At 37.3% G+C, this 15,529-nt stretch overlaps 1 protein-coding gene across 1 annotated transcript in view; it reads left to right on the forward strand.

Annotated features, from left to right (window-relative positions):
• Positions 1-15,529, forward strand: part of EPHA3 (EPH receptor A3) — a 432,011-nt gene that overhangs the window by 326,133 nt on the left and 90,349 nt on the right. The window lies entirely within an intron of this gene.

A 15,529-nucleotide genomic window follows, 5' to 3' on the forward strand; every position in this document is an offset into this window, starting at 1 on the left:
ATACAAGTGAGAGTGAGTTTATTGTAAGACTGCACTTGATTTTACACAAATGCATACATTAGTCTGTGTGTGTATATGTGTTTCAAATTTCAGTATCTCAGTTAGTTACCTATTTATTACTAATAGACGCTTACTCCTTGATAAGGAAAGTTATGACCAACCTAGATAGTATATTAAAAAGCAGAGACATTACTTTGCCAACAAAGGTCCGCCTAGTCAAGGCTATGGTTTTTCCAGTGGTCATATATGGATGTGAGAGTTGGACTGTGAAGAAAGCTGAGTGTTGAAGAATTGATGCTTTTGAACTATGGTGCTGGAGAAGACTCTTGAGAGTCCCTTGGACTGCAAGGAGATCCAACCAGTCCATTCTAAAGGAGATCAATCCTGGGTGTTCATTGGAAGGACTGATGCTAAAGCTGAAACTGCAATACTTTGGCCACCTCATGCGACGAGTTGACTCATTGGAAAAGACTCTGATGCTGGGAAGGATTGGGGGTGGGAGGAGAAGGGGACGACAGAGAATGAGATGGCTGGATGGCATCACTGACTTGATGGACATGAGTTTGGGTGAACTCCAGGAGTTGGTGATGGACAGGGAGACCTGGCGTGCTGTGATTCATGGGTTCGCAAAGAGTCGGACACGACTGAGCAACTGAACTGAACTTAACTGAACTTAATATCTCAATAATCCTACTATAAGAGGGTTTATATGTGATGACTTGTTCTGGACTGACACAACCGTGGTACCATTTTTTTCATCTTCTTTTCTCTTCTTACACTTAAAAATGAAAGGATCAAGCAAAGAATCAACAGAAGTATTTACCTAGGGCATCAATGATACCAACTAGGAAGAGGTTCAAACAAGGATGTCAGCTTATGATTTAGTATCTAGTATCTAACTAACAATGCAATATGACTAAATTCATGGGTTCAATGAACAGATCCACAGGTATTAAACAGATTGAAAGCCTATAATTGCACAAGTATCTCTCTCTTAAATATAATAATAGATTAAAAATGTGTTTTTTTCAAAATTTCTATATGTAGGTTTTAAACCTGAATGTTTGTTAAAAATCAAAGAGAGTGCACCATGGCAGAGTCTGGATTTGAATAAAGTTAGAAAAAATGATGACTATAAGACTGTGTGTGCACCAGTCATTTCTTTAAATAACTCACTACCTATCTATAAAGAAAATGCCTTTTACCTGTTTGAAAAAAAATTCTAGATGATATTCCACTACCGTGGTTAATTAGAATGATGTTGTTCAGTTGCTCAATCATGTCCAACTCTTTGCAACTACATGTACTGAAGCACAACAGACTTCCTACACTATCTCCCAGATTTTGCTCAAACTCATGCCCATTGAGTTGATGATGCCATTCAACCATATCATCCTCTGTCATCCCCTTCTCCCCATGCCCTCAATCTTTCCCAGCATCAGGTTTTTTCAAATGACTTGGCTCTTCTCATCAGGTGGCCATAGTATTAGAGCTTCAGCATCAGTCTTCCAATGAATATTTAGAGTTGATTTCCTTTAGGATAGACTGGTTTGATCACCTCACTGTCCAAGGGACTCTCAGGAGTCTTCTCCAACACCACAGTTCTAAAGCGTCAATTCTTTGCACTCATCTTTCTTTATGGTCCAGCTCTCACATCCATACATGACTACTGGAAAAACCATAGCTTTCACTATAAGGACTTTTGTCAGCAAAGTAATATCTGTGCTGTTTAATATGTTGTCTAGGTTTGTCATAGCTTTTCTTCCAAGGAGCAAGTGTCTTTTAATTTCATGGCTATTGTCACTGTCTGCAGTGATTTTGGCGACCAAGAAAATAAAGTCTGTCATCATTTTCACCTGTTCCCCTTCTATTTGCATGAAGTGATGGGACCAGAAGCCATGATCTTCATTTTTTGAATGTTGAGTTTTAAGCCAACTTTTTCACTCTCCTCTTTCACTTTCAGCAAGAAACTCTTTAGTTCCTCTTCGCCTTCTTCCATAAGGGTGGTGTCATCTGTGTATCTGAGGTTATTGATATTTTCCCTGGCAATCTTGATTCCAGCTTGTGCTTCAGCCAGGCTGGCATTTTGTATGATATACTCTGCATTTAAGTTAAATAACAAGATGACAACATGCAGCTTTGACATACTCCTTTCCCAATTTTGAACCAGTCCATTGTTCCATGTGTGGTTCTAACTGTTGCTTCTTGATCTGCATACAGGCTTCTCAGGAGGCAGGTAATGTGGCATTTCCATTTCTCGAAGATCCACAGTTTGTGGTGATCCACAGAAAGGCTTTAGCATAGTCAATAAAACTGATTTTTTCTGGAATGCTGTTGCATTTTCTATGATCCAATGGATGTTGACAATTTGATCTCTGGTTCCTCTGCCTTTTCTAAATCCAGCTTGTACCTCTGGAAGTTCTTGGTTCATGTATTGTTGAAATCTAGTTGGAGAATTTTGAGCAGTACCTTGCTAGCGTGTGAAATAAGTGTAACTGTGTGGCAGTTTGAACATTCTTTGGCATTGCCTTTCCTTGGGATTGGAATGAAAACTGACCTTTTCCAGTCCTGTGACCACTGTGGATTTTTCCAAATTTGCTGGCATTCAAGTGCAGTACTTCCACAGCATCATATTTTAGGATTTTAAATACTTCAACTGGAATTCCATCATGTCCCCTAACTTTGTTTGTAGTGATGCTTCCTAAGGCCCACTTGACTTCACACTCCAGGATTTCTGGGTCTTGGTGAGTGAATACAGCATCATGGTTATCTGGGCCATGAACAACTATTTTGAATAGTTCTTCTATATATTCTCATTCAACTCAGTTCAGTTCAGTCGCTCAGTCATGTCCGACTCTTTGCGACCCCATGAATCACAGCACGCCAGGCCTCCCTGTCCATCACCAACTCTCGGAGTACACCCAAACTCATGTCCATCGAGTCGGTGATGCCATCCTGCCATCTCATTCTCTGTCGTCCCCTTCTCCTCCCGCCCCCAATCCTTCCCAGCATCAGAGTCTTTTCCAGTGAGTCCACTCTTCAAATGAGGTAGCCAAAGTATTGCAGTTTCAGCTCTAGCATCAGTCCTTCCAATGGACACCCAGGATTGATCTCCTTTAGAATGGACTGGTTGGATCTCCCTGCCTCTTCTTAATATCTTCTGCTTCTGTTAAGTCTACACCATTTCTGTCCTTTATTGAGCCCATCTTTGCATGAAATGTTCCCTTGCTATCTCTAATTTTCTTGAAGAGATCTCTAGTCTTTCCCACTCTATTGTTTTCCTCTATTTCTTTGCATTGATCACTTAGGAAGGTTTTCTTATCTTTCCTTGCTATTGTTTGGAACTCTACATTCAAATGGGTATATCTTTCCTTTTCTCCCTTGCCTTTTGCTTCTCTTCTTTTTCTTCTATTTGCAAAGCCTTCTCAGACAACCATTTTGATTTTTTGCATTTCTTTTTCTTGGGGATGGTTTTGATTACCACCTCCTATACAGTGTTATAAATCTCCATCTGTAGTTCTTCAGGCACTCTATCATATCTAATCCCTTGAATCAATTTGCCACTTCCACTGTATAATTGTAAGGGATTTGATTTAGGTCATACCTAAATAATCTAGTGGTTTTCCCTCCTTTCTTCAATTTAAGTCTGAATTTCGTTATAAGGAGTTCTTTATCTGAGCTACAGTCAGCTCTTGGTCTGTTTCAGTTGACTGTATAAAGCTTCTCTATCTTCAGTGGCAATATAATATAATCAATCTGAATATAATCAATCCAATTTCAGTGTTGACCATCTGGTAATGTCCATGTTTGGAGTCATCTCTTCTGTTATTGGAAAAGGATGTTTGCTATGACCAGTACATTCTCTTTGCAAAACACTATTGCCTTTGCCTTGCTTCATTTTGTACTCTGACCTCAAAGTTGCTTGTTTCTCCAAGTATCTCTTGAATCCTACTTTTCATTCCAGTGCCCTATGATTAAAAGGGCATTTTTTTTTTTTTTTTTTTTGGTGTTAGTTCTGGAAGGTCTTGTAAGTCCTCATAGAGCCATTCAACTTCAGGATCTTTGGCATTAGTGACTGGGGCATAGACTTGAATTTTTATTATTATTCAGGTATGGTGAGGCCAAAAGATTAATAAAATAATGGTTATTGAAAATGTAATTTGCTTTTTACAACTCCCAGGAGAAGGGGACATATCACACCATGGAGGACCATACCAGAGTTGGTCAGGAAGTAGAAGCAACAAGGAAAATGCAGGGGCAAGAGCCTTTTTTGTGGTATTTAAAGAAAGGCAAGGCTAGGCAAGATAAGGCAAGTATACTAAAGACTGGCTAGTTTGACTAATTTCAGCAGTAGTCTCTGAGGTATAAGGACCACCTCTAGTTGTCTGGTACCTGGTCTTAGGATGACTGGGGCAGAGGAACAGTGCCTGCTATAGCCTAAGAACCAGATACAGAAGACACTAGACTGACTAGTTTGCAGTATCAGAGGCATACTCTTGGGCCAGTCTTTGCTGTTTCTAGAATTGGCTAACCCTAGGAGAGGCTGCCTAAACTCAGTCAGCATAGCTCCATATGCAGGAGCATCAAGAATACAGAAAAGGAGAAAAACATAGTTAACAATATGACATACTAAGATCTAATTATACAAATCATATATTTTACTTCTTTTTAAATCGAGGTAGCATTTATATATAGTAAATTGCATTAACTGTAAGTAAAATGAAATGACGTCTAACAAAAACACCTACCCCTGTGAAAATATAGAATATTTTTATCAATGTCTCTTTCCTTTTATAATTATAGTTTGTGAATAAAAGTTTAAAGTACTTAAAACCAGTATATATTTTTCTAGTTTCTAAATACATAGCATATTGTAAATTTTTTCCTCCTTTCTATTCTGCTTGAACACATGAAACAAGCAACCCAAGATCCAAGAGTGTAGACATCAGATTAACTTTCTTGCCATTTTCTGTAAAATGGAAGCTAGGTAAATGGCAGTCCTCTTTTGCTCCAAGCGTGTGTTAAAGTTGTATCTGTCCACTCCTGCTCACAATTAGAAGACAGCAGACCCTTGGTCAGAAACTCTGAAATGTCACCACGGTCCAGATTTAGTTGCATCTAGAGAATGAGACAGAAAAGGCAATGGCAAGCAACTCCAGTACTCTTGCCTAGAAAATCCCATGGATGGAGCAGCCTGGTAGGCTGCAGTCCGTGGGGTCGCTAGGGGTCGGACACGACTGAGCAACTTCACTTTCACTTTTCACTTTCACACATTGGAGAAGGAAATGGCAACCCACTCCAGTGTTCTTGCCTGGAGAATCCCAGGGACAGGGGAGCCTGGTGGGCTTCCGTCTAGTGGGTCACACAGAGTCAGACACGACTGAAGTGACTTAGCAGCAACTTAGCAGTAGAGAATGAGATGGCTTGATGGCATCACCAGCTCGATGGACATGAGTTTGAGTGAACTCTGGGAGTTGGTGTTGGACAGGGAGGCCTGGCGTGCTGTGATTCATGGGGTTGCAAACAGTCGGACATGACTGAGCGACTGGACTGAACTGAACAGAACTGAACTGATCCTATGCTGAGTGTTTCCCTGGTGGCTCAGACAGTAAAGAATTCGCCTGCAGTGAGGAGACCCGGGATCAACACCTGGGTCAAGAAGATTCCCCGGCGAAGGGAATGGCAGCTCACTCCAGTATTCTTGCCTGGAGAATCCCATAGAAAGAGGAGCCTGGCGAGCTAAAGTCCATGAGGTCGCAAAGAGTCGGACGTGACTGAGCGACTAAGCATGCATGCGTGTCCTGTGGTGAAATGCAGTAACTCTATCCCTGAAGGACTCTGACTCAGAACCAGACCTAAAACTTCAGCAGTCCTTTAAAACAAACACAGCCTCACACTGTGGTTAGCCTAGTTCTCCTCTGAAATGTTCTCTTCATTCATCTGGGCTTTATCTTGTACCATCGCCATTTTCCCACCACCACATGTCTATTAGATAACATTCAACAGCTGCTCCTATCAAACTTTGGAGTCATCTATACTAAAATAATTTTGTCTGTACTAAAAGTTGTATAAGATATCATTTGATTTTGCCCAAGAGACCACAATTACTATTTAAAATCTGATCATTAACTTTGGTTTTGACATTTCTATTGTCTTTATTTTGTAGATGCCACTGCATTAAGACAACACGCTTACAATGCTACATTGGGTAGGAACTTGGGATATTAAAATCCCATTAAGACAGATTTTCTAAGTAGAATAACTGGAAAATTTATCCAGGGAGAAAGTTGAAAAAATCTGAATTAAAATATATTGCTACTCCCAAAGCCAAGTTGTATCTTCTGGAAATTTTAAGATATTTAGAAGTCTCATGAAGTGAGGAATTTCTCAGACAACTTGCAGCTCTCTGGGAGGGAAGATTCTATCCTTTTAATGTAGATTGTTTATATTATCTCTGGAATGCATTTTTCTAAATTTAGGCTCAGGCCTTAGAAGTGTGAGGTTTGGGTTTTCAGAAATAATGTAAAGGATATTGCATATTTAAAGATAATATATACATAGCTAAAGGTCTGTCTGTCATGGAATTTTGAGAGTATTTTACGCTTCTTGTGTAACTGATGAAGAAAAAGAATGCTCTAAATGTAATTGAATTTTAGTTGTCTCATATAAAATGACAATCAGACCCTCCATGAGCATCACATTATACGTGTAAAGAAAGAACCTTAGGCTGAACACACACACACAAACATACATATATTTAAATAAATAAACCACCTGTCATTTTCATTGCTTTGTACACCAGTATGTGATATCCTTGATTAGGGCTCACTGAACTCTGAGGCTGCAGTCATGTTGACAGTATTCATGGCTCTCCAAAGAAATTTAAGGGAGACAAATATTGCAGAATACCTCAGCAAATCCAAAGGACATTATTTTGTTTCCAAAATGTACTGATGCTATAAATGTATATAATGTCTTTCAGAATCTCAATATTTTATAACAGGTTTGTTTGTGTACTGCATTTTTCAAAGACAAGCAATTTTAAAAGAAATCATTATTTGCTCTATTTTTGTTACTTCCTACCTACATGGTTTTTTAATTTCAGAATTATGGATAATGAAAGCCATAATAATAGCAATGTATCAATATTAACCTCTTTCATAATGAGAACTATGATAACCCCCATAGATTTTCAAAGTCTTATCACATATGTAAAATAATAGAAAATATTTTCATTAGTCTCTGTCTCCTGTTTCTGGCACAGAACTCCGAAAACTCATAATTTCCTAAGTGATAAGAGTACTAGGAATATCTTTTGTCCTTTTGTCTTCTATCCCAGTTCCTAACACAGGCCTCTGAAGCCCTTGCAATATTTTGAGTGATTGGAATGTGTTGTTCTAATGAGGCGACCCTAGATGGACTGCTGAATGGCTTCTGGAGGACGGCTGGTCACCGGAAATACCAAGCCTTTATTAGACACCTGAAATTTTCAGCCTACCCAATTCTCTTGATAAGGGAGTAGGACTGAAACTGGAATTAATGATCCATGATGCCTACGTGAATGAGCTTTCATAAAAATCCCAATAGTATGGGGTTATTAGGTCTTCCAGGTCAGTGAACACACCCCAACTCATAGAGACAAGCTCCTGCATTTAAGCCCTTCCCAGACCTTGCCCTATATCTCGTCACCTGACTGTTCTTCTGTACTCTTTACCATATTCTTTAATAAACTGGTAAAGATGTTTCCCTGAGTTCTGTGAGTCGCTCTAACAAATAAATTGAACTAGCACAGAGAGTCATGGGAACCCCCAGTTTGTAGGCAAGTCATACAGAAGTTGTGAGTAACCTGGAAAGTTTCTAATAATAATTGACATCTGAGATGGAGAACAGTGCTGTGAGGCTCAGCTTTTAACCCATGGAATATAAGACTGTCTTCAAATGGAAGTGTTAGTCACTCAGCTGAGTTCGATTCTTTGCAATCCCATGGACTGGGGTCCACCAGGTTCCTCTGTCCATAGTATTCTCTAGTCGAGAATACTGGAGTGGGTAGCCATTCCCTTCTCAAGTCAGATTGTAGGAAACCAAATCAGAATTGATTAGTGTGGGGGAACCCACACATTTGGTGACTAGAAGTGTCAGAGTGTGTTGAGTGTGACAGTAGTGAGAATAAAGGAGAAATACAAGAACTCAATTTTTTAAAACAACATATTGAAGACTGATCCAATTCTATGAAGATATTGAATGGTATTAAAAGAAGGAGATCATGATGTTAAAAAATAAATGTAAAGATCAATTTTAAAAATAAAAAACAGCATCTTTCAATGGATTCATGCAATAAACACCTATGAAATAAACTCTTCTATTAATACAGTTTTTTCTTCTCTTTTATTGCTCCATGCTGAAATGGGAATGCGATTATATATTTTAACTGCATTCTCCACTCTAAAACTACTGTGAGTTATTCAAACTCAATAATTAAAATTTTAGTCTTTTAGACATTTAGAACAGAAAAGCCTAAAATTTTTACAGAATGTCCCCTCTATATACTCCATTAATAAAATGTAGGTGGAGAGAGTCTCAAAATTTACTTTCGATGTATATCTTTTAGAATGTTTTTCTCCTAGCACTATTAATTCAGTTTAAATTTTTTTTTTCTTTACTATAGAAAATAGATGGGATAATTTTACAGGAAAATGTATCTCTGTTTAACATACTATAATTTTCATTTTTATTTGAATTTTGTTATTTTAATATTAAGTAAGGAGCTAAATAGGATTATCTTTCAAAGGAACTAGTCACAAAGTATATTGTATATCTTACTGCAAAGCTAACCAAACTGAATAACTGGATTTATACACATTTAATGTGATGCTAGGCACTAAAGACTCTAAGGAACCTAAAATCTGATGGGAAGACATGCGGATAACCAAATGATATAATTGCAACACCATGTGATTGGCTAAATAATAAGAGAATTAACAACTATACTATCTATATATCAGAACAGAGGACGGAGTTGATTAACTATTGTCTGAGGGAACCAGAAAAAGCTTTATAGGGAAATTAAATTAGCAGTGGATTTCTAAAGATGATGAGTAGAAGAGATTTTTCCAATGGAAAAGGGAAGAGAAATAGTGTTCCAGACAGGGAAGGTATGGCAAGTACAGTTGTAGGCAGATGGCCAAAGGTATTGTCTTCAAAATTTTACTTTGAAAGGAGAACAATAAATGATAAAGCTGGTACATACTTATCATTACAGTCTAATGAGGAATCTTAAATAATAATGTAATTTATTTCAAATTACATATCCTATGGTAGTCCAGAATTTCCCAAATGCATTATCTTAAAAGTTTTCTGACATCAAATTCTTCAAAATTGAGATTGCTATACCTTTCCTTTGAAGCTTATTTTTTAGTTAAGTTTAGGAAAACTGCTTTGAAATTATGAGATTTTGAAGGGGGGCTTAATGTTTTGTTTGCTTTATAAATGATAGATCATCAAAAATGTATAGAAAATTGAAGGAAGTTCGGTAAATATTGAGATGAAAGCACAGAATCCAGTGTATATGAAAAATGGCAAGCGTTTGAACTGAAGCAGGGCTGGAAAAGATCCGAGGAGAAAAGAACTGAGCAGAGAGAAAGTTTATCGGCTTTCTGATGCTGAAGCTGGCTGGCATGCAGTGTTATTGGTGAGGGGGAATATATGAAGTATAACTGAAATTCAAACTGGTTAGACTGTAAAAATGGTGAGTCCTGGGACCAAAACAGGAAATTCCAGAGAACAACAAGTTGGGAAAATCATGACAGGGGTGGTGAAATGGAAAACATTAAGCTATGAATGATTATGTTCATTCAAACTCAAGAGTGTTTCTGGATTTAATAGAAATGTTCACTTCTGAAAAAACTAAGAAGAAAATGTTCTTAAGTGGGCATTGTAATGAATGGTACAAAAAAATAAGAGAGTAACGTGTTTAAAGGCATGCCTGATTCAAAGGAAAAATCTTTCAACCATTCACTACATGATATTTTCCCATGGAGATAATTTTTAAAAGCTTTGGCTCACTTAGAAAAACTGAGCTTTTTTTGTTATTACTTTAACTTGTCCAGTCTCTAAACCACAGAGATACCTCAGAGGTTCATTAGAAATTCCCAAACCCAGAAAGAGGAAAGTCCCAATAAAAACAAACGAACCAAACCAGATCCTTTAGGAATTGAATTTTGAAATTTTGACTTCCTGATTCTAAGGATGGATCCTATTTTAGTTGCAGAATAGTAGTAAATGTAGCTTAAAAACACCATAGTTAAAATAATGAAGCCCTCCATGTCTGTCAGTATATTTGACCTATGCAAGTGCTGTGTGATTAAAATGCAAATGGTCAATTACACAAGCCCCATCTTTAACCAGATCTCTTTACAAAGAATCCTTTCTTAGCCTAATGTCTTTGCTTCCCTGTTGTAACTTGTTTGTTTCTGTTATTGCATTAGATGCAGTCAATGGCGCAGGTTATGCTGATATTGAAAGAAAATCTTACCAGTCCTATATAAATAAATAATTAACGCTCAGTTGTGAACTATTAAGGGTTGCTCATCTCTGTCTGTCTTCTGGACTAGTCATTGATGTCTCTGATTCAAGAGATGGCCATCACAGTGGCCTGCAAATAGGAAACAAAATACTCAGGGAATAATTCAGCCCTTGGTTCCCAGAAAGGTATGTCTCCTTAGTACAGAAATTGAAAAGTATTTTGATACTAGCTTTCACAAAACACATATTACTGGATAATATGGGGTGAAACATCTGTTGAGTCTTATATCATGACCTGAGAACATTTTAAAAGAATCAATTGAAAGAGCCATGAGCAAGTTCACTACGACATCACACGTTTAGAAATTTTTCAGTATTCAGAGTGTTCAAAACTTCTCAGTGGTGCAGAGTAACTTCATAAAAACTTCTTGGAAGATGATTAATGCTTGATTTATTGGTCTTTTCTTCCCTCCCAAACTTCACTATTTTTCTCTTTTATTTGTATTCTTTCAAGAGATATTTTAGTTAAAAAAATAAATTTTACTTTATTTATTTTAGTTAAAAATAAACTTTTATTTTGAAAACTAAAAATTTTTTCATAAAAATAGATTTTACCAAGTCTATCATATTTCCTTTCTTTATTTTCCAAAGAGCACATATATCCAATTACACCCAGAATAGCAAAAACGAAGGATCAAAAATTTGCTCCCCCTCAAACACAACAAAAATGTATGTAAAAACCCAGACATTATTTTTAAAAAGTCATTGACTTACTGGAAATTTTTACCTTCCTACTGTCTTAATTTTTCTTCTTACCAATTTTTTCATTTTTTTCCCTTACAAAACTATTCATTTACTACACTGTGTAAATTTCTGGACCTGTTTCATAGCAGCCTACTTTGTCATCAACTTTTTCCTATTAGTAAGAGAATCCATGTAATTATATATCATTTAAGGTATATAAGCAAGTCAATAGAATAAATCTGTTAACCTTGGGCTGTTGGGGGGTTCATCAGTAATTCCTGTTTTAGTTTATACAGCAGCACTTTGCTAGGGAAAAACATATGCTTCCTCCTCCTCCTGGGTAACTTTTCACTCTCCTTCCAAGCATTTCTCTAATCTTAGGACTTCTTTTTTTCATCCAATTATTACCCACCATTCTTTCAAATCACAAGTTAAGAAAAAAAAAAAAAAAACAGAGAAATGAGAATAAGTCAAGTTCAGTTGATTGGTTCTATTCAACTCTCTGCAACTCCATGGACCGTTGCCACCCAGGCTCCTCTTTCCATGGGATTTTCCAGGCAAGAATACTGGAGTGGGTTGCCATTTCCTACTCTAGGCGATCTTCCCAACCCAGGGATTGAACCTATGTCTCCTAAGTCTCCTGAACTGGCACGCAAGTTCTTTACCACTGAGCCACCTGGGAGTACTATGGTTTTTTTATATAGAAAAATTAGAATTTCTATGAATTGCCACCCTCATGGCAGAAAGTGAAGAAGACCTAAAGAGCCTCTTCATGAAAGTGAAAGAAGAGAGTGAAAAAGTTGGCTTAAAGCTCAACATTCAGAAAACAGATCCTGGCATCCAGTCCTATCACTTCACAGCAAATAGATGGGGAAACAGTGGCAGACTTATTTTGGGGGGCTCCAAAATCACTGCAGATGGTGATTACAGCCATGAAATGAAAAGACACTTACTCCTTTAAAGGAAAGTTATGACCAACCTAGATAACATATTAAAAAGCAGAGACATTACTTTGTCAACAAAGGTCTGTCTAGTCAAAGCTATGGTTTTTCCAGTAGTCATGTATGGATGTGAGAGCTGGACTATAAAAGAAAGCTGAGTGCTGAAGAATTGATGCTTTTGAAGTGCGGTGTTGTAGAAGACTCTTCAGAGTCCCTTGGACTTCAAGGAGATCCAACCAGTCCATCCTAAAGGAGATCAGTCCTGGGTGTTCATTGGAAGGACTGATGTTGAAGCTGAAACTCCAGTACTTTGGCCACCTGATGCGAAGAGCTGACTCATTTGAAAAGACCCTGATGCTGGAAAAGATTGAAGGCAGGAAGAGAAGGAGAATACAGCGAATGAGATGGTTGGATGGCATCACTGACTCAATGGACATGAGTTTGGGTAAACTCCGGGAGTTGGTGATGGACAGGGAGGCCTGGCGTGCTGCGGTTCATGGGGTTGCAATGAGTCCGGCATGACTGAGTTAACTGAACTGAACTGAACTGATGAATTTGGAAAGTTACTATGAACAAATCACTCTTCGATATCTGAAAACTAACAAAAAAAATTGTAATCCATATTACTGTTTCTCATTAATATTATAAATTGTATTACAGCACATGAGCAAGTATGGTTAAATTATACTTTAAGACATGAATTCTAAAGTGTTCTAGGAAACCATTTAGAAAGCATGGATACAGTGGAGTGCTCATGGAATTTGTCTCTTCCTACGGTATATTTTATTATGTCTTAAAATTATTTATTAGGGGATAGAAAAACAGTTTTCGTTAATTATTTATTAGTATTAAAATATTGATGAGCATTACCTAAACGTAATGGGATTTTAGCTGCTGCACTGTACTGAAACTACTGAAACGCAGCCAACACAAGGGGCGTGTATTAAAAGAGCAGAACAAATGACTTAACAGGGGCCTAAAAGCAGCAATCAGAAAGGGTTCATTTAACTTAGAGATGGCACAAGCTTCGAGCAATTGCCTCTACTTAAGTAAGTGTGGAATTACAAAAGGCTATTTATTACAATCCAGCAGGGCCCTGCAGCTTGCTCAAAGACCTTTGAAGAATTTCAACAGTTATAAAGTCTTGCACAGTGCAGAAGCAGTAAAACTTAGGCAGATCCCCAAAAGAGCCTGGAAAGCATTCACTAAAAAGCTTATTTGATGCTCTTCATAATTGTTCTTAGAAACAAATTATTTTCTCTTTCTTCTTTTTTAAGGAGAGAGGCTATACCTGGTAATTTTCAAAACTTCTTTGAAAATATATTTTAACTGTTAAGGAAAATAAACCAGTTTCAAGAGATATAGAATTAAATAGGGAGGGTCTCCATGGGTTTAATAGGATAGTGTTCCAACATTCAGCTTCTTCGAAATGCTCTGTAAGCATGCATTAGAAGTCATTCTATTAAAATGGATTACTTCAGGAGGAAACTTGTTGAAATTTCTCCATTTTTTGGTACAAAAAAAAAGCAAAATTATTAGCAACGATATTGGGACTGAAATTATTCTAGTAACGATAAAATAATAAATTGTTTTTTCTAAATATTAGAGTAAATAAAAGAAATTAATTGTTAAAAATTTAACATACCTGATATATTTCTAACTCAGTGACATGATTATAAATTTTGAATAAGTTTATAAAATTTTAACTAAATATGTGTAAAATAACTTAAACTTATCATAAAATCAATTTCAGAGCAGCAAATTGCCTCAGTGATAGGGCTGGGGGTATTGTGAGGCAAGTTTGAAAAATGAAATAATATTGAATATAAAAAAGGCAAGCATAAAAGGTAAATTATATCAGTTACGTGAAAGTATACATGCATGCATGCCTGCTCAGTTGCTTCAGTAGGGTATGACTTTTTGCAACTCTATGGACTGTAGCCTGCCATAGAGTTCTGCCATAGATTCCCATAGGGAATCTCCACCAAGAATACTGGAGTGGGTTGCCATGCCCTTCTTCAGGGGATCTTCCGGACCCACAGATCCAACCCGCATCTCCTATATTGCAGGCAGATTCTCTACCACACTGAGACACCAGGGAAGCCCACATGAAAGTATATTAATTGTTAATGGGTGCGAAATGTGTTCAGTTCAGTTCACTTCAGTTCAGTCCAGTCGCTCAGTTGTGTCCGACTCTTTGCGACCTCATGAATCACAGAACGCCAGGCCTCCCTGTCCATCACCAACTCCCGGCGTTCACTCAGACTCACGTCCATCAAGTCGGTGATGCCATCCAGCCATCTCATTCTCTGGGGTCTCCTTCTCCTCCCGCCCCCAATCCTTCCCAGCATCAGAATCTTTTCCAGTGAGTCAACTCGTCGCATGAGGTGGCCAAAGTATTGGAGTCTCAGTTTTAGCATCAGTCCTTCCAATGAACACCCAGGATTGATCTCCTTTAGAATGGACTGGTTGGATCTCCTTGCAGTCCAAGGGACTCTCAAGAGTCTTCTCCAGCACCGCATTTCAAAAGCATCAATTCTTCAGCGGTCAGCTTTCTTCACAGTCCAACTCTCACATCCATACATGACCACGGGTAAAACCATAGCTTTGACTAGACAGACCTTTGTTGGCAAAGTAATGTCTCTGCTTTTTAATATACTATCTAGGTTGGTCATAACTTTAGAAGAAATGATTTTACTTTTCTATCATAAAAGCAACACTTACATTTTACTTTGGAAAAAAATTAAGTGATCATCCCCTGGCCATTAAAATAATGAGACTTTAATTACAAAAATTCATAAGGTATTAATATAGTAGAAATAAGAAGATGAAAAATTTGCTGTAATAAATGCTTTGCTTAAGTTTATACTTTGAAAAGAAGTGTCATAAGGCAAGTTTAATGAAAGCTCTATTTTTAAGTGAAGAATAAAATAAAAGGCATTTATAGACAGGAATAATTTGGATGACAGTCTGGATGTAAAAGCTGGCAAGATAATCATAATAATGTTAATAATAATAATGATAGTTGATAATCATAGAAACAACAAATCCACATATAGGAAACATCTATTGCTAGCTCTTATAGGAAATGCAAATACATGGGATTCCAATAATCCTTGATTTTGTCCTTTAGTAATGAAAGCAATTCAACAGTTAGTGTTCCTGAGAATTCTTGATTTTTGTTTGTTTCATATTTGTAATTTATTTTACTGCATTCCATCAGGGAAGAATGCTGCTGAACTTCACAGTGGGGATTTTGGTTGGCCAGTGAACCAAGATTGAGATTTGAAACCAAGAGTGCATTGATGGATAGTATGCATTTT

This window comes from Moschus berezovskii, chromosome 1, assembly GCF_049115385.1.
Source record: "Moschus berezovskii isolate FMDL1 chromosome 1, NW_MosBer_1.0, whole genome shotgun sequence".
Lineage (NCBI taxonomy): Eukaryota > Metazoa > Chordata > Mammalia > Artiodactyla > Moschidae > Moschus > Moschus berezovskii.